The following is a 25,806-nucleotide window of genomic DNA, read 5'->3' on the forward strand; positions in this document are numbered from 1 at the left end:
ACCCGAGCCTCTTTCTGCTCCAGTCAGGATCCAGATGAGATGCCTATTTCCTTCTCTTACTGGGCCATAGTCAAAACCTCAAATATGGCCCACATGGCAGCAATGTTGTCCTTGGTGATGGTGGACACAGGTTGACTGCAACACTCCTCATCTTCCAGGGACCATCTCCAGCGCCGGAATTCTGCAAACCACACAAACACAGTGGTTTGGGACGGTGCTTCCTCCCCAAAAGCAGCTTGCAATCGGTCACAAGTCTCCTGCTGTCGCAGACCACTCATGCAGTTTTAAAAAGCATGCTCTCCAGTGTTCTTGAAGGAAGGGAACACGCTGACTTCTTCTGTGTGTAGTTCTGCTTATACGGTTCTGTGCCCTGACATTTCACAAGAACTTTAGCCAGAGATTACAATTCAAAACTAGTCAAAATGTGTCTACTCTATCTATGCACTGGACATCCGGAAACGTATTGTAATATACCCCTCGTATATACAGTAAGCTGAAAATGGGGTACTCTGCTGGCATGCAAGGGTTCAGTTGAGATGTGGAGATTCATGGTCTGTAAAACTGTGCTTGGGACTGCAAGCTCTGCAAGTTTGCCTGGTCACATGATATGGCTTTGTGTATTAGGAGTTCAACTGTTTTTTAAGTACTTTGCACCATATTTGGCTGTACATATTAGACTGGAGTTCAGCTATGGCTCTACATATTAGGGAAGGCTCTGCTTAATATGGTGCACATCGGATAAGGCATAAAACACTGGGCCAGTTATGGCTCTGCATGTTAGACCAAATACCAGATAAAGCTACAGTATATACGAGACTAGGCATCAGATAAGGCTTGGCATATTAGATACTATGTATGGTTCCACCATTTAGACTAGGTACCAGATAAGGCTCTATATACTAGTCTGGTTACTAGATAAGACAATATAGTTGATCGGGCACCATATATGCATAGTTGCCGATATCCTGTCTGCTCTCTGCGAGAGAGAGCAGCCAGGTCGGCTCAGCAGGGGGGCTGGGAGGGACGGAGATATGACGCGGAAAGGGGGCAGAGAGGAGGTGGAATATTACCGGCATTATACTGCAGGGGGTGTGGCTATGATGACGCGATTCAGCGAGAATCACGTCATTGACTGCACGGACTGCCCACTTTACTCACTAAGTGGGCGGCCGGGCAGAGGGGACTTCCAAAACGGGAAACTCGCCCGTTCTTCCGGGGGGCTAGGAGGGTCACCCAATTTTTGGGAGCCTGATGGCCATTCTGGGCAAGTATGCATACAGTATATGGCTCTATGTTTTAGACTTTGTACCATGTACGGTTCTACCAATTAGTCTAGGCATCAGAATAAGGCTCTATATATCAATCTGTGCCCCAGATATGACTACATATTGGGGGTCATTCCGAGTTGTTCGCTCGTTGCCAATTTTCGCTATACTGCGATTAGTCGCTTACTGCGCATGCGCAAGGTTCGCAGAGTGCATGCGCTTAGTTATTTTACACAAAAGTTAGGTATTTTACTCACGGCATAACAAAGCTTTTTCATCGTTGTGCTGATCGTAGTGTGATTGACAGGAAGTGGGTGTTTCTGGGCGGAAACTGGCCGTTTTATGGGAGTGTGCGGAAAAACGCAGGCGTTCGAGTTGCAAAACGCAGGAGTGGCTGGAGAAACGGGGGAGTGGTTGGGCAAACGCTGGGTGTGTTTATGACGTCAAACCAGGAACGAAAAGGACTGAGCTGGTCGCAATGGCTGAGTAAGTCTGGAGCTACTCAGAAACTGCGGGGTAATCGTTACGAGAAAATTAGCGAAGCTTTCGTTAGCAATTCTGCTATGCTAAGATACACTCCCAGTAGGCGGCGACTTAGCCTGTGCCATGCTGCTAAAAGCAGCTAGCGAGCGAACAACTCGGAATCACCCCCATTATATAAGGCTCTGTTTGGTTGATTCTGAGTCCCATGAAAAAACGGATGCCGCAGTGTCGTTTGGTGGCCTCCTGTCTGTGAGTTTATGCTGCTACAAACTCCTTCCTTTGTGTGCATCCATGCGGCTGAATCAGAGCCGTCTTAACAGCAGTGTAGGCCCCTGGGCACAGCAATGCACTGGGCCCCCTACCCATCCTCCAGTGGTAGGGGTGGGGGAGCTATCAGCGGCAGCTTTGATGTCCTGCGGGCGGTAGGGGGTGTTCTATCTTCCGCTCAGCATGTAGGACCTGGAGCAGTAATTTCTCTAATTACTCCTTTACTGCACAGATGAGGCTAAACTGTAGAAGGGGGCATTGGGCTGAATGAAGAAGCCCTGGTACATGACTTCCAGGGTGGTAGGGGGTGCATAATACATAGGGGAGGGGTGGCTAGTGGAGTGGGCTTAATATTTATCATTTTCCGGTGGGAGGGCAGCTTGCTTGACTGCAGATATCTCAAGTTCCTGAAAATATATTTCTTAGCTTTGAATGGGATAAAAAACTAGAGAGGCCCACCTTTCAGATGGTTCTGGGGACTTGGGGATCAGAGTTCAGGAGCTAGAGCAATCCACCAACGAAAATATAAAACTGCATACCAGGCGTGTGGAGCTGGAGCAGGGACCAGCTGCTTGAAGGCTGATATCTCTGGTTCTGGGCATAGTAGAGACAAGCTGCCAGTGTCCACCAAAAGGGGAGAGCCACAGCTTTTGTTTTATACCTCAGAAATACTCTAAGGCAGACAGAACCCGAGATATCAGGCTGGGAAGAGCAATTAATAGGCTTGGATGGGGACCACTGCTTTCAAGTCGGATATCTCCGGTTCCCCAGGGCCGATTTTCAAAAATCTGGTACCCCTGGAAAGAGGAGACCCTCAGCTATCAGCCTAGGGCCCTTATTCTCTTGGGCCCTTGGGCAAGAGCCCATTGAGCCCATACGAAAAGACGGCCCTGGGCTGAATGTGTAAGGCCTGAGATGACCACTTGTAGAGTCCGTGCACACTGTAATACTGATTGGTACGTCCTTATACAACACCAACATTCGCACCTGTGAAACTTGTATTAGCCCTATGGCAGGAGCAGTTTCTCCGTCTGATCACAGCCTCCTGTGCCCGCAGCACAGGTTGTGACTGCGGCTGTGCGGTTGTGAATGCATCCGCTTGCATTGACACTCCTGCAACACTCCCATAATATGTCAGTTCTGCGTACACTACTAGCCACCACCCTATCATCGGCCAGAAACGGCCATCACTTTTCCACCACACTTCTGAATCCGTCTGTCCCGATAACAAGAGCGCTTTTGTGCGTTCATTGTGTGTAACGCATTGCGCCATAGGTGTTTTCAGAAATTTCCGTGCAAGTGAACTTCGCCATTGCATGCAGCTCTGAATTAGGCCCTATATATTAATCTCGGCACCATATAAGACATTACATAATAGACTGAACACCATCTATAACTCTGCTTATTAGACCAGTCAAAACATCAAATGCTTGTGCCTCTACTGCTGGAATACTGGGCAGAGTGTCCCACTCATAATTAAACATGCTTCCTTTTATAGGAGGGATGGTGTTGGGCAGGGCCGTAACTACGTGTGTGCCAAGGGGGCTTGGCACACAGCGCAGTTGCCCTGAGGGCGCAACGGCCAGCGGCATGTAATGAGTCAAATTGACTCATTACATGCCGCCTCTGCTGTGTGCGCCGCCGCCGCGCTGTGGAGGGGAAGACAGAAGCGCCGAGCAGCGGAGAGAAGGAGGAGGAGGGAGGGGGAGCAGGGAGCCGCAGCAGCGCTATTTGATTGGTAGTAAGCGCCGCTGCAGCATCCCCCTCTCCTTCTGTATTGGCTGCCCGGCGCTGCTATGGATGCTGGGATGCGGTTCCTTCATCCCAGCATCCACAGCAGAGCCAGGCAGCCAATACAGAAGAAGAGGGGGATGCTGCAGCGGCGCTTACTACCAATCAAATAGCGCTGCTGCGGCTCCCCCTCCCTCCTCTTCCTTCTCATCTCACTGCCTGCACAGAGGGAGCTGCCAGCACGAGGAGCCTGTCAGGTAAGTATCTCTCTCTCTCTCTCTCTCTCTCTTTTAGGGGGACACCGTCTGCCATAATGTGTAAAAAGGGGTCCTGGCTGCCGCATTGTGTAAAAAGGGGTCCTGGCTGCCGCATTGTGTAAAAAGGGGGACTGGCTGCCGCAATGTGTAAAAAGGGGTCCTGGCTGCCGCATTGTGTAAAAAGGGGTCCTGGCTGCCGCATTGTGTAAAAAGGGGGACTGGCTGCCGCAATGTGTAAAAAGGGGGACTGGCTGCCGCATTGTGTAAAAAGGGGGACTGTCTGCCGCAATGTGTAAAAAGGGGGACTGTCTGCCGTAATGTGTAAAAAGGGGGCCTGGCTGCCGCAATGTGTAAAAAGGGGGACTGGCTCCCGTAATGTGTAAAAAGGGGGCTTGGCTGCCGCAATGTGTATAAAGGGGGACACCGTCTGCCGTAATGTGTATAAACGGGGACGCTGTCTGCTGTAATATGTAAAAAGGGGGACTGTCTGCTGTAATGTGTCAAAAGGGGGACGCTGTCTGCTGTAATGTATAAAAGGGGCTCTACCTGGTGTAGTGGCGCTACTGTGCAGCGTAATTTGAATAATGTAGACTACTGTGCACCGTAGTATGAATTGCTATTATTTTGTGGCCACGCCCCTTCCCCATGAAGCCACGCCCCTCTAAATTTTTCGCGCGCCTGAGGCGCGCACTGCCCCTGTCTTACATGGGGGGGGGGGGGGGGGGGGCGCCACTGTCGTTTCTTGCACACAGCGCTAAAATGCCTAGTTACGGCACTGGTGTTGGGGACCACTTAGCTGGAACGTCACTCCGGCATCCAGGGCACTTGTCATGAATCAATGTGATATGACCATGCACCAAGCATGACATCACCAAACTCCTTTTCCGAGGACTTCATTTGTCCCAAGTCCCAAGCTAATGGGGGTCATTCCGAGTTGACCGTTCGCTGCCGTTTTTCGCAGCATAGCAATCAGGCTAAAAACCGGCTGTTCTGCGCATGCGTATGGGCCGCAGGGCACACGCGCCAAGTACTTTTACTCAAAACTATGCAATTTTACACAGGGGCGAACAACGCTTTTCAGTCGCTCTGCTGATCGGTGAGCGATCGACAGGAAGTGGGTGTTTCTGCGTGGTAACTGACCGTTTTCCGGGAGTGTGCTAAAAAAACGCAGGCGTGTCAGCCGAAAACGCAGCAGTGGCTAGAGAAACGGGGGAGTGGCTGGCCCAACGCAGGGCGTGTTTGTGACGTCAAACCAGGAACTGAACACACTGCAGTCATCGCAATCTAGGAGTAGGTTCTGAGCCACTCTGAAACTGCATAAAAAAAAAATCAGAGCAGTTCTGCTAACCTTTCGTTCGCTATTCTGCTAAGCTAAGATACACTCCCAGAGGGCGGCGGCCTAGCGTGTGCACTGCTGCTAAAAGCAGCTAGCGAGCGATCAACTCGGAATGAGGGCCAATGTTGGGACTGGGAGGTACAATTGCATTTACACCGGAATCCATTCATTTTGCATATCTGCCAACAGTTATGATTTCAGGGGAGTGTTGTGTGTGCTGCTCAGGTCTTGGTCGGGCCTAGCTGAGATGTGGCCTAAAGGGGATTCTGTACAAATTATAGTTGTCAGTTGAAAAACGTAACGTCTAACATATGGAATTGCAGCTGGAAAAAAAGCCTGTTTTAATGCAATAAACTAGGTAATGAAACACCTCTGATGTCCTTGAAAATGCAGATTAAAATATAAGTGAGTTACCTTTCCAGAAATGAGACTGACTTGGAATGAGGGAGACTTCAAAGGAATGCAAATGGCTTTATTTACATGTATAGTAATTATTTAGAACCAATATCAAGGTTAGAGAGACATCTACATTTGCAAGGTCTATTTTCCGTGCAGGCAGAGTGTGGAGATTGGTATGAACAAAGTCATGAAACTTATTTGCCATTTTCTTTTCCTTCATAACAAACATATTTTAAGGCTCAAGCTGGTATTTATAGGGTTGGTCTTCAGTTTGCTGGCTGTTGGGATCCCGGCGAACAGTATACCGGCGCCGGAATCCCAACACCCAGCATACCGACACCTTTTCTCACTCTTGGGGGTCCACGACCCCCCTGGAGGGAGAATAGATAGCATGGCGTGCGTAGTGTGCCACCAGTGCCGTAACTAGGTGAGTGCCAGCAGTGCCTTGCCCACAGCGCAACTGCACTGTGGGCGCACCATCTGGCAACACACCACCCGCACGGCCGCCGCTCCCTCTATCACCGCCGCCCACCTCCCACTGCTGCCCTTCAAGGGTGGACTTTCGGCACTTCTGTCCCCAGCCCAGGCAGAGCTCGGCCGTGGCAGCTGACTGCGATGCAACCTGATTGGCTGCTCACAGACTGACAGCCAATCAGGAGCATCCGCAGCGGCCAACGCCAAATTAAATATACCGCCGTCTGTCATAGTAAAGTGAGGGGGGAATGAATTTGGTGGTAGCTGCTTGGCTGCCGCTGCTGTAAGTCAGGTCATCTGGGCGGGACAAAGGGTGGGGGGAGCAGTGATTGGCCGGCGGAGTTGTCATTTAGGAGGAGAGGTTGGGACACTGACAGGCTGCCGGCTTCCCGAATATCCGAGGCTGGAGCTGCAGGCCCGTTGTCAGGAGACAGGACCTGTCACCCAGCTGCCCCAGCATGTAATGCCTGCTACAGTATGTGCATCAAAAGGTAAGAGCCGCAGCAGTGTGCAGTGATCTTGCCCCCCCCAGGCTGGGATTTCAGGGGCTGCTGTGCTACTCTGACTCTACCTACTTTGCATCTAGCCCACTCACCTGCCTAGGGTACCTACAGTACTTGCTCTCTATTTGCCCTGCTTATCTGTCAGGGGCACCAACTTGCTTTCCGTCTGCCCTAGTTACCTGCCAGTGACACCTACCTTCTCTCTCTCACCCCTGATAACCTTCCAGGGCTACTAGCTTGCTCTCTATCTACTCTACCCACCTGCCAGAGTTATCATTCTCACACAACTTTTCTATCTATCTATCTATCTATCTATCTATCTATCTATCTATCTATCTATCTATCTGTCTGTCTGTCTGTCTGTCTGTCTGTCTGTCTGTCTGTCTGTCTGTCTGTCTATCTATCTATTCTGTCTGCCGTAATGTATAAAAAGGGGGACTGGCTGCCGTAATGTGTAAAAAGGGGATGCTGTATGCAGTAATGTGTAAAAAGGGGACGCTGTCTGCCGTACTGTGTAAAAAGGGGGACGCTGTCTGCCGTATTGTGTAAAAAGGGGGTGCTGTATGTAGTAATGTGTAAAAGGGGACGCTGTCTGCCGTACTGTGTAAAAAGTAGAGATGAGCGGGTTCGGTTCCTCGGAATCCGAACCCGCCCGAACTTCAGTTTTTTTTACACGGGGCCGAGCGACTCGGATCTTCCCGCCTTGCTCGGTTAACCCGAGCGCGCCCGAACGTCATCATCCCGCTGTCGGATTCTCGCGAGGCTCGGATTCTATCGCGAGACTCGGATTCTATATAAGGAGCCGCGCATCGCCGCCATTTTCACACGTGCATTGAGATTGATAGGGAGAGGACGTGGCTGGCGTCCTCTCCGTTTATAGAGATTCGAGAAGAGAGTAAGACAGAGAGAGACACAGTAGTAATTTGGGGAGCATTAGGAGGAGTACTACTACTACTAGTACTTGCTGAAGTGATAGAGAGAGATAGTGTGACTGTATTATCTGACTTGTGGGGGAGACACTGACAGTGGGGAGCAGTTAGAGTCTGAGAGCAGGACTCAGGACTCAGGAGTACATATAACGTACAGTGCACACTTTTGCTGCCAGAGTGCCAGCCACACTGCCATTGTTTGTGACCACACTGTGACCACCAGTATAATATATATTGTGATTGTCTGCTTAGGACTCAGGAGTACTACTTGCAAGTTGCTGATAGTGTGACCAGTGACCTGACCACCAGTTTAATAATCACCACCAGTTTATGAGTTTAATATATATTATATATATATATATATATATATAATTGTATATAATATATATATAATATTGTATACCACCTAGCACCTACCCGTGTTTTTTTTTTTTTTTCTTTCTTCTTCTTTATACATACTACTATAGTAGCTTACTGTAGCAGTCTGCGGTGCTGCTGAGCTGACAGTGTCCAGCAGGTCCGTCATCAGTCATTACATAATAAATATATAATATATACCTGTCCGGCTGCAGTACTAGTGATATTATATATACATATATATTGATTTCATCTCATTATCATCCAGTCTATATTATCAGCAGACACAGTACGTTAGTCCACGGCTGTAGCTACCTCTGTGTCGGCACTCGGCAGTCCATCCATAATTGTATACCACCTACCCGTGGTTGTTGTTTTTTTCTTTCTTCTTTATACATACTACTATAGTAGCTTACTGTAGCAGTCTGCGGTGCTGCTGAGCTGACAGTGTCCAGCAGGTCCGTCATCAGTCATTACATAATAAATATATAATATATACCTGTCCGGCTGCAGTACTAGTGATATTATATATACATATATATTGATTTCATCTCATTATCATCCAGTCTATATTATCAGCAGACACAGTACGTTAGTCCACGGCTGTAGCTACCTCTGTGTCGGCACTCGGCAGTCCATCCATAATTGTATACCACCTACCCGTGGTTTTTTTTTTTCTTTCTTCTTTATACATACTACTATAGTAGCTTACTGTAGCAGTCTGCGGTGCTGCTGAGCTGACAGTGTCCAGCAGGTCCGTCATCAGTCATTACATAATAAATATATAATATATACCTGTCCGGCTGCAGTACTAGTGATATTATATATACATATATATTGATTTCATCTCATTATCATCCAGTCTATATTATCAGCAGACACAGTACGTTAGTCCACGGCTGTAGCTACCTCTGTGTCGGCACTCGGCAGTCCATCCATAATTGTATACCACCTACCCGTGGTTGTTTTTTTTTTCTTTCTTCTTTATACATACTACTATAGTAGCTTACTGTAGCAGTCTGCGGTGCTGCTGAGCTGACAGTGTCCAGCAGGTCCGTCATCAGTCATTACATAATAAATATATACCTGTCCGGCTGCAGTACTAGTGATATTATATATACATATATATTGATTTCATCTCATTATCATCCAGTCTATATTATCAGCAGACACAGTACGTTAGTCCACGGCTGTAGCTACCTCTGTGTCGGCAGTCGCTCGTCCATCCATAAGTATACTAGTATCCATCCATCTCCATTGTTTACCTGAGGTGCCTTTTAGTTGTGCCTATTAAAATATGGAGAACAAAAATGTTGAGGTTCCAAAATTAGGGAAAGATCAAGATCCACTTCCACCTCGTGCTGAAGCTGCTGCCACTAGTCATGGCCGAGACGATGAAATGCCAGCAACGTCGTCTGCCAAGGCCGATGCCCAATGTCATAGTACAGAGCATGTAAAATCCAAAACACCAAATATCAGTAAAAAAAGGACTCCAAAATCTAAAATAAAATTGTCGGAGGAGAAGCGTAAACTTGCCAATATGCCATTTACCACACGGAGTGGCAAGGAACGGCTGAGGCCCTGGCCTATGTTCATGGCTAGTGGTTCAGCTTCACATGAGGATGGAAGCACTCAGCCTCTCGCTAGAAAAATGAAAAGACTCAAGCTGGCAAAAGCACCGCAAAGAACTGTGCGTTCTTCGAAATCCCAAATCCACAAGGAGAGTCCAATTGTGTCGGTTGCAATGCCTGACCTTCCCAACACTGGACGTGAAGAGCATGCGCCTTCCACCATTTGCACGCCCCCTGCAAGTGCTGGAAGGAGCACCCGCAGTCCAGTTCCTGATAGTCAGATTGAAGATGTCAGTGTTGAAGTACACCAGGATGAGGAGGATATGGGTGTTGCTGGCGCTGGGGAGGAAATTGACAAGGAGGATTCTGATGGTGAGGTGGTTTGTTTAAGTCAGGCACCCGGGGAGACACCTGTTGTCCGTGGGAGGAATATGGCCGTTGACATGCCTGGTGAAAATACAAAAAAAATCAGCTCTTCGGTGTGGAAGTATTTCAACAGAAATGCGGACAACATTTGTCAAGCCGTGTGTTGCCTTTGTCAAGCTGTAATAAGTAGGGGTAAGGACGTTAACCACCTCGGAACATCCTCCCTTATACGTCACCTGCAGCGCATTCATAATAAGTCAGTGACAAGTTCAAAAACTTTGGGCGACAGCGGAAGCAGTCCACTGACCAGTAAATCCCTTCCTCTTGTAACCAAGCTCACGCAAACCACCCCACCAACTCCCTCAGTGTCAATTTCCTCCTTCCCCAGGAATGCCAATAGTCCTGCAGGCCATGTCACTGGCAATTCTGACGATTCCTCTCCTGCCTGGGATTCCTCCGATGCATCCTTGCGTGTAACGCCTACTGCTGCTGGCGCTGCTGTTGTTGCTGCTGGGAGTCGATGGTCATCCCAGAGTTGAAATCGTAAGACCACTTTTACTACTTCCACCAAGCAATTGACTGTCCAACAGTCCTTTGCGAGGAAGATGAAATATCACAGCAGTCATCCTGCTGCAAAGCGGATAACTGAGGCCTTGGCATCTTGGGTGGTGAGAAACGTGGTTCCGGTATCCATCATTACTGCAGAGCCAACTAGAGACTTGTTGGAGGTACTGTGTCCCCGGTACCAAATACCATCTAGGTTCCATTTCTCTAGGCAGGCGATACCGAAAATGTACACAGACCTCAGAAAAAGAGTCACCAGTGTCCTAAAAAATGCAGCTGTACCCAATGTCCACTTAACCACGGACATGTGGACAAGTGGAGCAGGGCAGGGTCAGGACTATATGACTGTGACAGCCCACTGGGTAGATGTATGGACTCCCGCCGAAAGAACAGCAGCGGAGGCACCAGTAGCAGCATCTCGCAAACGCCAACTCTTTCCTAGGCAGGCTACGCTTTGTATCACCGGTTTCCAGAATACGCACACAGCTGAAAACCTCTTACGGCAACTGAGGAAGATCATCGCGGAATGGCTTACCCCAATTGGACTCTCCTGTGGATTTGTGGCATCGGACAACGCCAGCAATATTGTGTGTGCATTAAATCTGGGCAAATTCCAGCACGTCCCATGTTTTGCACATACCTTGAATTTGGTGGTGCAGAATTTTTTAAAAAACGACAGGGGCGTGCAAGAGATGCTGTCGGTGGCCAGAAGAATTGCGGGACACTTTCGGCGTACAGGCACCACGTACAGAAGACTGGAGCAACACCAAAAACGCCTGAACCTGCCCTGCCATCATCTGAAGCAAGAAGTGGTAACGAGGTGGAATTCAACCCTATATATGCTTCAGAGGTTGGAGGAGCAGCAAAAGGCCATTCAAGGCTATACAATTCAGCACGATATAGGAGGTGGAATGCACCTGTCTCAAGCGCAGTGGAGAATGATTTCAACGTTGTGCAAGGTTCTGCTGCCCATTGAACTTGCCACACGTGAAGTCAGTTCAGACACTGCCAGCCTGAGTCAGGTCATTCCCCTCATCAGGCTTTTGCAGAAGAAGCTGGAGACATTGAAGGAGGAGCTAACACGGAGCGATTCCGCTAGGCATGTGGGACTTGTGGATGGAGCCCTTAATTCGCTTAACAAGGATTCACGGGTGGTCAATCTGTTGAAATCAGAGCACTACATTTTGGCCACCGTGCTCGATCCTAGATTTAAAACCTACCTTGGATCTCTCTTTCCGGCAGACACAAGTCTGCTGGGGTTCAAAGACCTGCTGGTGAGAAAATTGTCAAGTCAAGCGGAACGCGACCTGTCAACATCTCCTCCTTCACATTCTCCCGCAACTGGGGGTGCGAGGAAAAGGCTCAGAATTCCGAGCCCACCCGCTGGCGGTGATGCAGGGCAGTCTGGAGCGACTGCTGATGCTGACATCTGGTCCGGACTGAAGGACCTGTCAACGATTACGGACATGTCGTCTACTGTCACTGCATATGATTCTCTCCCCATTGAAAGAATGGTGGAGGATTATATGAGTGACCGCATCCAAGTAGGCACGTCACACAGTCCGTACTTATACTGGCAGGAAAAAGAGGCAATTTGGAGGCCCTTGCACAAACTGGCTTTATTCTACCTAAGTTGCCCTCCCACAAGTGTGTACTCCGAAAGAGTGTTTAGTGCCGCCGCTCACCTTGTCAGCAATCGGCGTACGAGGTTACTTCCAGAAAATGTGGAGAAGATGATGTTCATTAAAATGAATTATAATCAATTCCTCCGTGGAGACATTGACCAGCAGCAATTGCCTCCACAAAGTACACAGGGAGCTGAGATGGTGGATTCCAGTGGGGACGAATTGATAATCTGTGAGGAGGGGGATGTACACGGTGATATATCGGAGGATGATGATGAGGTGGACATCTTGCCTCTGTAGAGCCAGTTTGTGCAAGGAGAGATTAATTGCTTCTTTTTTGGTGGGGGTCCAAACCAACCCGTCATTTCAGTCACAGTCGTGTGGCAGACCCTGTCACTGAAATGATGGGTTGGTTAAAGTGTGCATGTCCTGTTTATACAACATAAGGGTGGGTGGGAGGGCCCAAGGACAATTCCATCTTGCACCTCTTTTTTCTTTAATTTTTCTTTGCGTCATGTGCTGTTTGGGGAGGGTTTTTTGGAAGGGACATCCTGCGTGACACTGCAGTGCCACTCCTAGATGGGCCCGGTGTTTGTGTCGGCCACTAGGGTCGCTTATCTTACTCACACAGCTACCTCATTGCGCCTCTTTTTTTCTTTGCGTCATGTGCTGTTTGGGGAGGGTTTTTTGGAAGGGCCATCCTGCGTGACACTGCAGTGCCACTCCTAGATGGGCCCGGTGTTTGTGTCGGCCACTAGGGTCGCTTATCTTACTCACACAGCTACCTCATTGCGCCTCTTTTTTTCTTTGCGTCATGTGCTGTTTGGGGAGGGTTTTTTGGAAGGGACATCCTGCGTGACACTGCAGTGCCACTCCTAGATGGGCCCGGTGTTTGTGTCGGCCACTAGGGTCGCTTATCTTACTCACACAGCTACCTCATTGCGCCTCTTTTTTTCTTTGCGTCATGTGCTGTTTGGGGAGGGTTTTTTGGAAGGGCCATCCTGCGTGACACTGCAGTGCCACTCCTAGATGGGCCAGGTGTTTGTGTCGGCCACTAGGGTCGCTTATCTTACTCACACAGCTACCTCATTGCGCCTCTTTTTTTCTTTGCGTCATGTGCTGTTTGGGGAGGGTTTTTTGGAAGGGCCATCCTGCGTGACACTGCAGTGCCACTCCTAGATGGGCCAGGTGTTTGTGTCGGCCACTAGGGTCGCTTATCTTACTCACACAGCTACCTCATTGCGCCTCTTTTTTTCTTTGCGTCATGTGCTGTTTGGGGAGGGTTTTTTGGAAGGGACATCCTGCGTGACACTGCAGTGCCACTCCTAGATGGGCCAGGTGTTTGTGTCGGCCACTAGGGTCGCTTAGCTTAGTCATCCAGCGACCTCGGTGCAAATTTTAGGACTAAAAATAATATTGTGAGGTGTGAGGTATTCAGAATAGACTGAAAATGAGTGGAAATTATGGTTTTTGAGGTTAATAATACTTTGGGATCAAAATGACCCCCAAATTCTATGATTTAAGCTGTTTTTTAGTGTTATTTGAAAAAAAACACCCGAATCCAAAACACACCCGAATCCGACAAAAAAAATTCGGTGAGGTTTTGCCAAAACGCGGTCGAACCCAAAACACGGCCGCGGAACCGAACCCAAAACCAAAACACAAAACCCGAAAAATTTCAAGTGCACATCTCTAGTAAAAAGGGGGACTGTCTGCCATAATGTGTGAAAAGGGGGACGCTGTCTGCCGTAATGTGTAAAAAGGTGACGCTGTCTGCCGTAATGTGTAAAAATAAGAATTTACTTACCGATAATTCTATTTCTCGTAGTCCGTAGTGGATGCTGGGAACTCCGTAAGAACCATGGGGAATAGCGGCTCCGCAGGAGACAGGGCACAAAAGTAAAGCTTTAGGATCAGGTGGTGTGCACTGGCTCCTCCCCCTATGACCCTCCTCCAAGCCTCAGTTAGGATACTGTGCCCGGACGAGCGTACATAATAAGGAAGGATTTTGAATCCCGGGTAAGACTCATACCAGCCACACCAATCACACCATACAACTTGTGATCTGAACCCAGTTTACAGTATGATAAAACGTAGGAGCCTCTGAAAGATGGCTCACAACAATAAACAACCCGATGTTATTGTAACAATAACTATATACAAGTATTGCAGACAATCCGCACTTGGGATGGGCGCCCAGCATCCACTACGGACTACGAGAAATAGAATTATCGGTAAGTAAATTCTTATTTTCTCTGACGTCCTAAGTGGATGCTGGGACTCCGTAAGGACCATGGGGATTATACCAAAGCTCCCAAACGGGCGGGAGAGTGCGGATGACTCTGCAGCACCGAATGAGAGAACTCCAGGTCCTCCTCAGCCAGGGTATCAAATTTGTAGAATTTAGCAAACGTGTTTGCCCCTGACCAAGTAGCTGCTCGGCAAAGTTGTAAAGCCGAGACCCCTCGGGCAGCCGCCCAAGATGAGCCCACTTTCCTTGTGGAATGGGCTTTAACAGATTTTTTTGGCTGTGGCAGGCCTGCCACAGAATGTGCAAGCTGAATTGTACTACAAATCCAACGAGCAATCGTCTGCTTAGAAGCAGGAGCACCCAGCTTGTTGGGTGCATACAGGATAAACAGCGAGTCAGATTTTCTGACTCCAGCCGTCCTGGAAACATATATTTTCCGGCCTTGACAACGTCTAGCAACTTGGAGTCCTCCAAGTCCCTAGTAGCCGCAGGCACCACAATAGGTTGGTTCAGGTGGACGCTGAAACCACCTTAGGGAGAAACTAAGGACGAGTCCTCAATTCCGCCCTGTCCGAATGGAAAATCAGATAAGGGCTTCTACAGGATAAAGCCGCCAATTCTGACACGCGCCTGGCCCAGGCCAGAGCCAACAGCATGACCACTTTTCCTGTGAGATATTTTAACTCCATAGATTTAAGTGGGTCAAACCAATGTGACTTTTGGGACCCAAAAACTACATTGAGATCCCAAGGTGCCACTGAAGGCACCAAAGGAGACTGTATATGCAGTACCCCTTTTACAAACGTCTGAACTTCAGGGACTGAAGCTAGTTCTTTTTGGAAGAAAATTGACAGAGCCGAAATTTGAACCTTAATGGCCCCCAATTTCAGGCCCATAGACACTCCTGTTTGCAGGAAATGTAGGAATCGTTGAATTTCCTCCGTCGGGCCTTACTGGTCTCGCACCACGCAACATATTTTCGCCAAATGCGGTGATAATGTTTTGCGGTTACATCCTTCCTGGCTTTGATCAGGATAGGGATGACTTCATCCGGAATGCCTTTTTCCTTCAGGATCCGGCGTTCAACCGCCATGCCGTCAAACGCAGCCGCGGTAAGTCTTGGAACAGACAGGGTCCTTGCTGGAGCAGGTCCCTTCTTAGAGGTAGAGGCTACGGATCCTCCGTGAGCATCTCTTGAAGTTCCGGTTACCAAGTCCTTATTGGCCAATCCGGAGCCACGAATATAGTGCTTACTCCTCTCCATCTTATCAATCTCAGTACCTTGGGTATGAGAGGCAGAGGAGGGAACCCATACACTGATTGGTACACCCACGGTGTTACCAGAGCCTTTACAGCTATTGCCTGAGGGTCCCTTGACCTGGCGCAATACCTGTCGAGTTTTTCCCAACGGTTTATAATCATGTGGAAGACTTCTGGGTGAAGTTCCCACTCTACCGGGTGGAGGTCGTGCTGAGGAAATCTGCTTCCCAGTTGTCCACTCCCGGAATGAATACTGCTGACAGTGCTATCACATGGTTTTCCGCCCAGCGAAGAATCCTTGCAGCTTCTGCCATTGCCCTCCTGCTTCTTGTGGCACCCTGTCTGTTTACGTGGGTGACTGCCGTAATGTTGTCCGACTGGATCAACACCGGCTGACCTTGAAGCAGAGGTCTTGCTAAGCTTAGAGCATTGTAAATGGCCCTTAGCTTCAGATATTTATGTGAAGTGATGTCTCCAGGCTTGACCATAAGCCCTGGATATTCCTTCCCTGTGTGACTGCTCCCCAGCCTCGCAGGCTGGCATCCGTGGTCACCAGGACCCAGTCCTGAATGCCGAATCTGCGGCCCTCTAGAAGATGAGCACTCTGCAACCACCACAGGAGGGATACCCCTGTCCTTGGTGACAGGGTTATCCGCTGATGCATCTGAAGATGCGACCCGGACCATTTTTCCAGTAGGTCCCACTGGAAAGTTCTTGCGTGGAATCTGCCGAATGGGATTGCTTCGTAGGAAGCCACCATTTTTACACAGAACCCTTGTGCATTGATGCACTGAGACTTGGCTCGGTTTTAGGAGGTTCCTGACTAGCTCGGATAACTCCCTGGCTTTCTCCTCCGGAAGAAACACCTTCTTTCTGGACTGTGTCCAGGATCATCCCTAGGAACAGAAGACAAGTCGTCGGAACCAGCTGCGATTTTGGAATATTGAGAATCCAATCGTGCTGCCGCAACACTACCTGAGATAGTGCTACACTGACCTCCAACTGTTCCCTGGATCTTACCCTTATCAGGGAATCGTCCAAGTAAAGAATAACTAAAATTCCCTTCCTTCGAAGGAATATCATAATTTCGGTCATTACTTTAGTAAAGACCCGGGGTGCCGTGGACCATCCCTACGGCAGCGTCTGAACTGATAGTGACAGTTCTGTACCATAACCTGAGGTACCCTTGGTGAGAAGGGTACATTTTTTGACATGAAGGTAAGCATCCTTATGTCCCGAGACATCATGTAGTCCCCTTCTTCCAGGTTCGCAATCACTGCTCTGAGTGACTCAATCTTGAATTTGAACCTCTGTATGTAAGTGTTCAAAGATTTTAGATTTAGAATCGGTCTCACCGAGCCGTCTGGCTTCGGTACCACAATAGTGTGGAATAATACCCCGTTCCCTTTTGCAGGAGGGGTACCTTGATTATCACCTGCTGGGAATACAGCTTGTGAATGGCTTCCAAAACTGCCTCCCTGTCAGAGGGAGACGTCGGTAAAACCGACTTTTGGAAACGGCGAGGGGGAGACGTCTCGAATTCCAATTTGTACCCCTGAAATATTACCTGAAGGATCCAGGGGTCTACTTGCGAGTGAGCCCACTGCGCACTGAAATTCATTGAGAACGGGCCCCCACCGTGCCTGAGCTTGTAAAGCCCTAGTGTCATACTGAGGGCTTGGCAGAGGCGGGAAAGGGTTTCTGTTCCTGGGAACTGGCTAATCTCTGTAGCCTTTTTCCTCTCCCTCTGTCACGAGCAGAAAAGAGGAACCTTTTGTCCGCTTGCCAACAAAGGACTGCGCCTGATAATACTGCGTCTTATTTTGAGAGGCGACCTGGAGTACAAACGTGGATATCCCAGCTGTTGCCGTGGCCACCAGGTCTGAAAGACCGACCCCAAATGACCCCTTTTTTAAGGCAATACTTCCAAATGCCGTTTGGAATCCGCCTCACCTGACCACTTTACTGGTAGAATTGGACAACGCACTTATACTTGATGCCAGTCGGCAAATATTCCGCTGTGCATCACGCATATATAGAAATGCATCTTTTAAATGCTCTATAGGCAATAATATACTGTCCTTATCTAGGATATCAATATTTCCAGTCAGGGAATCCGACCACGCCAACCCAGCACTGCACATCCAGGCTGAGGCGATTGCTGGTCGCAGTATAACACCAGTATGTGTGTAAATACATTTTAGGATACCCTCCTGCTTTCTATCAGCAGGATCCTTAAGGGCGGTCATCTCAGGAGAGGGTAGAGCCCTTGTTCTTACAAGCGTGTGAGCGCCTTATCCCCCCTAGGGGGTGTTTCCCAACGCACCCTAACCTCTGGCGGGAAAAGGTATACTGCCAATAACTTTTTAGAAATTATCAATTGTTATCGGGGGGAAACCCACGCATTATCACACACCTCATTTTATTTCTCAGATTCAGGAAAACTACAGGTAGTTTTTCCTCACCAAACATAATACCCCTTTTTGGTGGTACTCATATTATCAGAAATGTGTAAACATTTTCCCTTGCCTCAATCATGTAACGTGTGGCCCTATTGGAAATCACGGTTGTCTCTTCACCGTCGACACAGGAGTCAGTATCCGTGTCGGCATCTGTATCTGCCATCTGAGGTAACGGGCGCTTTAGAGCCCCTGACGGCCTATGAGACGTCTGGACAGGCACAAGCTGAGTAGCCGGCTGTCTCATGTCAACCACTGTCTTTTATACAGAGCTGACACCGTCACGTAATTTTCAACAGTACATCCACTCAGGTGTCGACCCCCTAGGGGGTGACATCACTATTACAGACCATCTGCTCCGTCTCCACATCATTTTTCTCCTCATACATGTCGACACAAACGTACCGACACACAGCACACACACAGGGAATGCTCTGATAGAGGACAGGACCCCACTAGCCCTTTGGGGAGACAGAGGGAGAGTTTGCCAGCACACACCAAAGCGCTATAAACTGTATAGGGACAACCTTATAATAAGTGTCTATCCCTTATAGCTGCTTATATATATTTTTAGCCAAATAAGTGCCCCCCCTCTCTGTTGTACCCTGTTTCTGTAGTGCAGTGCAGGGGAGAGTCTGGGAGCCTTCCTACCAGCGGAGCTGTGTGGGAAAATGGCGCCGTGTGCTGAGGAGATAGGCCCCGCCCCCTTCACGGCGGGCTCTTCTCCCGCTTTTATCTGGAAAACTGGCAGGGGTTAAATACATCCATATAGCCCAGGGGCTATATGTGATGTATTTTTTGCCATAGGAGGTATTTACATTGCTGCCCAGGGCGCCCCCCCCCAGCGCCCTGCACCCTCAGTGACCGCAGTGTGAAGTGTGCTGGGAGCAATGGCGCACAGCTGCAGTGCTGTGCGCTACCTTAATGAAGACAGGAACGTCTTCTGCCACCGATTTCTGGACCTCTTCACTCTTCAGCATCTGTAAGGGGGCCGGCGGCGCGGCTCCGGGACCCATCCAGGCTGTACCTGTGATCGTCCCTCTGGAGCTAATGTCCAGTAGCCAAGAAGCCCAATCCACTCTGCACGCAGGTGAGTTCGCTTCTTCTCCCCTTAGTCCCTCGATGCAGTGAGCCTGTTGCCAGCAGGTGTCACTGAATATAAAAAACCTATTTAAACTTTTACTTCTAAGCAGCTCAGGAGAGCCACCTAGCCTGCACCCTTCTCGTTCGGGCACAAAAATCTAACTGAGGCTTGGAGGAGGGTCATAGGGGGAGGAGCCAGTGCACACCACCTGATCCTAAAGCTTTACTTTTGTGCCCTGTCTCCTGCGGAGCCGCTATTCCCCATGGTCCTTACGGAGTCCCAGCATCCACTTAGGACGTCAGAGAAAAGGGGATGCGATCTGCCGTAATGTGTAAAAAGCAGACGCTGTCTGCCGTAATGTGTAAAAGGGTGACTGGCTGCCGTAATATGTAAAAGGGGCTCTACCTGGTGTAGTGGCGCTACTGTGCAGCGTAATTTGAATAATGGAGACTACTGTGCATGAATTAGTATGAATTAGAACTAGTATGAATTAGTAATATTTTGTGGCCACACCCCTGCCCCATGAAGCTACAGCCCTATATATATATATATATATATATATATTCTGCCCCTATCTTACATGGGGGGGGGCGCTAGTGCCATTTCTTGAACACAGCGCTAAAATGCCTAGTTACGGCACTGTGTGCCACCGTGCAAGCAGCGTGGAGAGCGCAGCAAGCCCGCAAGGGGCTCATTTGCGCTCACCCAGCTGTCGGTATTCTGGCAGTCGGGATTCCGGTGCCGGTATGTTGGCCGCCGGGAGCCCGGCTGCCGGCATACCATACTACACTTATTTATAGATCTACATCGAGTGGTGCTGCACAAGTGACATATAGGGCCTAATTCAGATCTGATCGCTGTGCTGCAAATTTACTTGTCCTGCGATCAGATAGTCGCTGCCCAATGGGGAGTGTAAATTCACGCGTGCAAGTGTGCAATCGCATGTGTACGCCGTGCCAAAATGTCCCTCAGTCAGCGGACAGCTGCAAATCCGTTCACAACTCACTCACCATCAAATGGTCTTTCAAGTCTGTGCAGTCTGTGCGCAGCCCAGGACTTACAGTGTAATGAGAACAGGCTGATCGGGTCCGGAGCTGATGTCACACACCCTGAAAATGCTTGGGAACTCCTGCGTTTTCCCTGACACTCCCAGAAACCGGTCAGTAACCAACCACAAACGTTCTTGCAATCAGCTTGCGAATGGCTGTGCGATCTAAATTTGAGCACCAGCTTGTCGCTGTTTGGCGATGCGCGTGCGCATTGCGGTGCATACGCATGAGCAGTAGTTCAATAATCGCCTGCTGTGCGAAAATGCACAGCAGCGATCATGTCTGAGGGGGACATGTACTAAGCAGTGATAAAAGTGGAGAAGTGAGCCAGTGGAGAAGTTTCCAACGGCAACCAATCAGCATTGATGTAACATTAATAAATTGCATACTTTAAACATATACAGAGCAGCTGATTGGTTGCCATGGGCAGCTTCTCCACTGGCTCACTTCTCCACTTTTATCACTGCTTAGTATATGTCACCCTAAATCGGGCCAGTAACCCGTACAACAGGGGTGGGGAACCTTTTTTCTACCGAGGGCCATTTAGATATTTATAAAATCCTTCGGGGGCCATACAAAAATTCTCAACTTAAAAAATTACCCTGCCCCCCAGTAGGTCTGCCCCTTAGAGGTACTGCCGGAGGCGCGCACGCGCCAAAAAATTGGGTGTGGCCAGTTAAAATGGGACGTGATACACATATGCCCCCAATAGTGCGGTGCCAGATCCACAATTGCCCCCACAGTGCCAGGTATACAAATGCCCCTCACAGTGCCAGGTATACAGATGTCCCCACAGTGCCAGGTATACAGATGCCCCCACAGTGCCAGATATACAGATGCCCCTCACAGTGCCAGGTATACAAATGCCCCTCACAGTGCCAGGTATACAAATGCCCCTCACAGTGCCAGGTATACAGATGCCCCCACAGTGCCAGGTATACAGATGCCCCTCACAGTGCCAGGTATACAGATGTCCCCACAGTGCCAGGTATACAGATGCCCCCACAGTGCCAGGTATACAAATGCCCCTCACAGTGCCAGGTATACAGATGCCCCTCACAGTGCCAGGTATACAGATGTCCCCACAGTGCCAGGTATACAGATGCCCCCACAGTGCCAGGTATACAGATGTCCCCACAGTGCCAGGTATACAGATGCCCCCCTCCCCTCCGTGCTGCTTACCTTGCTCCTTTCGGCGGGACACGGAGGAGAGCGCGGATATGTTGGGCGGCGGCGTGTAGGACTTGAAACCAGCCGCCGGTTCGAGAGCCAATTAGAGCTCGTGGACCGGCAGCCGCGGCTCCTGATTGGCTGCCGGTCCGCAAGCTCTGATTGGCTCATGGACCGGCGGCTGGTTTGAAGTACTACACGCCGCCGCTCCCACCCGACAGCCGCGCTCTCCTCCCTGTTCGGACAGCTGAGACACGCTGCAGCCGGACTGAGCGGCAGCGTGTCTCACTGACACAAGCTGGTGGGCCGTATACGGCCCGCGGGCCGGAGGTTCCCCACCCCTGCCGTTCAAAGAGTATGCAGGGCAAACATCAATGCCGGAGGGCTGTCTTCAACGATGGAATATTTTTATTGAATTTGCGTATCATCTCAACGATGTAAAAGTAGACGTGCAGTCAGGGGAGGCAGTGCCTCACCTGTCATTAAAGGGATTAAAAGAATACAGAGAAGATACTTATGACATGTTCTGTGTCATAAGTATCTTCTTATAGTATCCTTATCTTTTTTAGCATAAAAAAAAGATTTCGGAGGCACCTTGAACGGTGCCTCTCGCTGCTAATTGTAAATGGCCGGAAGCAGGGGGCGGGCGGGGGGGCGTGGCCATGCAGAGGGCTGTAAAAGCCCATTAAAAAAAGCATTGGAAGTGGCACCTATAGAGGTGCCTCAGTGCAGCAGGAACGTGCTTTCAGCCCATGAAAGCACGCCCCTGTCACAGTGATTGGGCAGCAGATGCAGCAGCAGCACTGACAGTGACCTGCATGCGGCTGTCACTGTCAGTGCTGCTGTTACAGGGAGAGACGAGAGAGATAGTGTCAGCCAGTGTCTTCTGCAGTCACTGGCTGGCACTATCCCATATCATCCCTCCCTCCACCCCATCCCTCCCCAGCGATTGCAGCTTTAAGCACTGGGTCCTCCTAACACAACAGCAGTGCAAGTAGAAGTTTGTAAGTACAAACTTAACTGCACTGTGGAATTTGCTCGGCGGCGCTACAGCTCTTCCTAGTAGCCAGGGAGGGCGGCTGGGAGCGTGACGCTGATGTCGTGAAGTCAGGCTTCCTGTCCCTGCGCAAAAGGATCCAGGACTCCTGCTATGCGCTCCATGCAGCGTACCTGCCTGCAGTGCCGCCTGTACTCCGCTACCCCCGATCCACATGATGTGTGGGACGCGGAAGGGGAGGGCTCAGCAGATCTGATGGTAAGCGGCTCAGCGGGCGGACTGGGGAGCTGTTTGGTTGCCATGGTGACCCTTAGATCCTGGCAAAGCTTGCCATGTGAGCCCCGGACATGCGGCTTCCATACATATTTTATTTGCTTAACAATGCATGTATGTTCCATGTACAATGTAACACATGTTCTGTGTGTGTGTGTGTGTGTGTTTAATGTAGCACATGTATTTTCTCAGTGTGCAGCAGCTGTATGCTATGTATGGTCTATGTGGGACCCATGTAACTGTTTGCTCTTGGTTACATGCATGTTCTATGTGTGCAGCTAGTATATTCTATGTATGTTCTGTGTGGGAACTATGTTACTATGTTACTGTGTCTCTTGGCTTATATACATGCATACTGAGAGACAAAGGTTGGGGTAGGCTGAGAGATTCAGGGGGGAGAGGGTGCAGTTGAGGATGCAGGGGGGAGATGATGGTGTGGCATAGAGATGTGGGGGGATGGTGTGGCTGAGAGACGCAGGGGGGAGATGGTGTAGCTGAGAGACACAGGCAGATGGGGATGCTGAGAGATGCATGGGGGGAGATGAGATGATGGTGTGGCTGAGAGACACGGGCAGATGGTGTGGCTGAGAGATGCAGTGGGGAGATGATGCGGTAAAGAGATGCAGTAGGGAGATGATGTGGTAGAGAGACGCAGTGGGGAGATGATGTGGTAGAGAGACGCAGTGGGGAGATGATGTGGTAAAGAGATGCAGTGGGGAGATGACGTGGTAGAGAGACGCAGGGGAGAGATGATATGGCTATTAAAACGTATAAGGGGTAAGCTATGTGGGTTTTATAATAATGGGTTAATCCTGTATGGTTGGCTTAATATTTTTATTGAGGTTATGAATTGGTACTTTAGATTACATAGAGCAGATTGAGCATATTACGGAATATAAATGTAATTAATAATGTAGGGGTATGGTGGGTGTGAGGGAGTTAATTATTATTGGCGAATTATGTTGAATGAGGTTGTTGCTGAAGAAGTGAATTCATTTTTAGGAACGTTATTTATTGATTAGATAAGATGTTCGAGGATCACAAAAATGTTCTCTATATTGTCTGGCGGTCATAAAAATGCTCTCCGTATTGTCTGGCTGTCATAAAAATGCTCTCCGTATTGTCTGGCTGTCATAAAAATGCTCTCTGTATTGTCTGGCTGTCATAAAAATGCTCTCCGTATTGTCTGGCTATCATAAAAATGCTCTCCGTACTGTCTGGCGGTCATAAAAATGCTCTCCGTATTGTCTGGCGGTCAAAATAACGCTCTTAATATTGTGTACAGACACTTAAATGCTGTTAATATTGTATGGCAGTCACAGTAATAGTCTTATTATCTGACGGTCAATGAAATTCTCTTCATATTGCTTGGTGGTCCCAAAAATTATCTCCTTATTGTGCAGTGGTCACAAAAATGCTCTTAGTATTGTGGGGCAGTCACTAAAAGGCAGTCAGTGTTCTCTGGTGGTCAAAGTAATGCTCTACGTAATGTCTCGTGTTCACTTAAATTGACACCTTATTGTCTGGCATTAACTTATATGCTCTTTATGTTGTCTGGAGGTCACTAAAATGCTCTTAGTTTACAGTACATGGTGGTCGGGTATATATTTATATTGTTCATAAATCTAAAAATGAATATAATAATATTAAAAGTAGTCAATGATGTATGTGAGTGACTGGGTGGGGGTGGGGGGGGGAGATATTTGGGGGAGCAGGGGCGGTATTTTGTAGCTTTGCCTAGGGTGTCTAGACCTAGCACCGGCCCAGTACACACACTGTCACACCACTGCTTTATTCTTGTCCACTGTCCAGGTCTTTCAGTAACTTAATAGTGCCACAACTGCGGCGCTGCTAAGTTAATGAAAGCCCTGAACATTGAACAACAATTATACATTAATGTCCCCCCCCCCCCCCCCTGCCTTACCCGCCTTCCCCACTCCAATTCCAACTTGCTTTTTTTTTTATTCATTAAAATTCCCTACACAACACATACACAAATACTACATTTTGCGGCGCGGAACCCGGCGTTGGGCGGTAGCTGGCAGCGGGCGCAGTTATGCAGCGGCGGCGGGCGGCGTGGCCTGACTTGTGCGGCGGAGACGGGCAGTGAGGAGACCAGCAGGTATGCAGCTGATGTGGGGCAATGCGTGGGCTCAGCTCACCCTCATTAGATTGATGGGAGTACTTATACTGTGCGTGTACCACTCTCAATTCAGTGTGTTAGGATAATAATAATAATAATAATAATTCTTCTTCTTATTATTATTATTATTATTATTATTATTACTACTACGTATGGAACTTTTTTTTTTCCCCCTCTAATTTTTTTTATACATGTACTTTTTTTTTAGGTGCTTTCTTTTTCACATATATGCATATTCATCTCAAAAGTACCTTCCCAGCCGTTGACTTCACCGCACGTGACTGGTCTGTACCATGTAATAATTTTTAATCATCCTTTTTTTTATCCCTTGTACTGAATTTTACAAATGATGTAAATAAGTGGGTGTTGTTTGAATATGATATATTTATAAACGACCTATGATAGCCAAGGAAATTGTGCCAATTAGATAAGTTTTTTTTTTTTTTCCAAATGCAAAGTTCTATAAAAATGTTATGCAAAATGCAGGGAAAAAATGATGCAATATTACCTTTAGCAATGACATTTATTTATTAACAGTTTCTTATATAGCGCAGCAAATTCCGTTGCACTTTACAATTGAAAAAAACAGTGATAAAACACTATTATATACTGATCATCATCCTCCCCTGCACATGCTCCGCTGCTCTCATTCTGTGGGGGAAGGGGGGTGGTTGTGAATGGGGGTGGAGGAATGATTCCTGAGGAGTATCAATAATAACTGGGGATGAGGAAGGGTTAATATAAAGTAAAATATGCTGGAGTGGGTAGGGGGTGTTAAAAAAAAAAAAAAGTTTTTATCACGGTGTAGGGGTTATCAAACATCTATATTTATTTGTTATTTTTGCTACTAAGGGGGCGTGGAGTTTAGGTCAACTGGGTGGTCTATTGCCAATAGTTATTTTATAATGGTGGTCTATGAACATTGAGGAGATGGGGGGGTACAAAACACCCCTTAAAGATATATTCATTTGTTTATTAATAAAATATTTTCAT

Source organism: Pseudophryne corroboree, chromosome 10 (genome assembly GCF_028390025.1).
Source record: "Pseudophryne corroboree isolate aPseCor3 chromosome 10, aPseCor3.hap2, whole genome shotgun sequence".
Taxonomy (NCBI): domain Eukaryota; kingdom Metazoa; phylum Chordata; class Amphibia; order Anura; family Myobatrachidae; genus Pseudophryne; species Pseudophryne corroboree.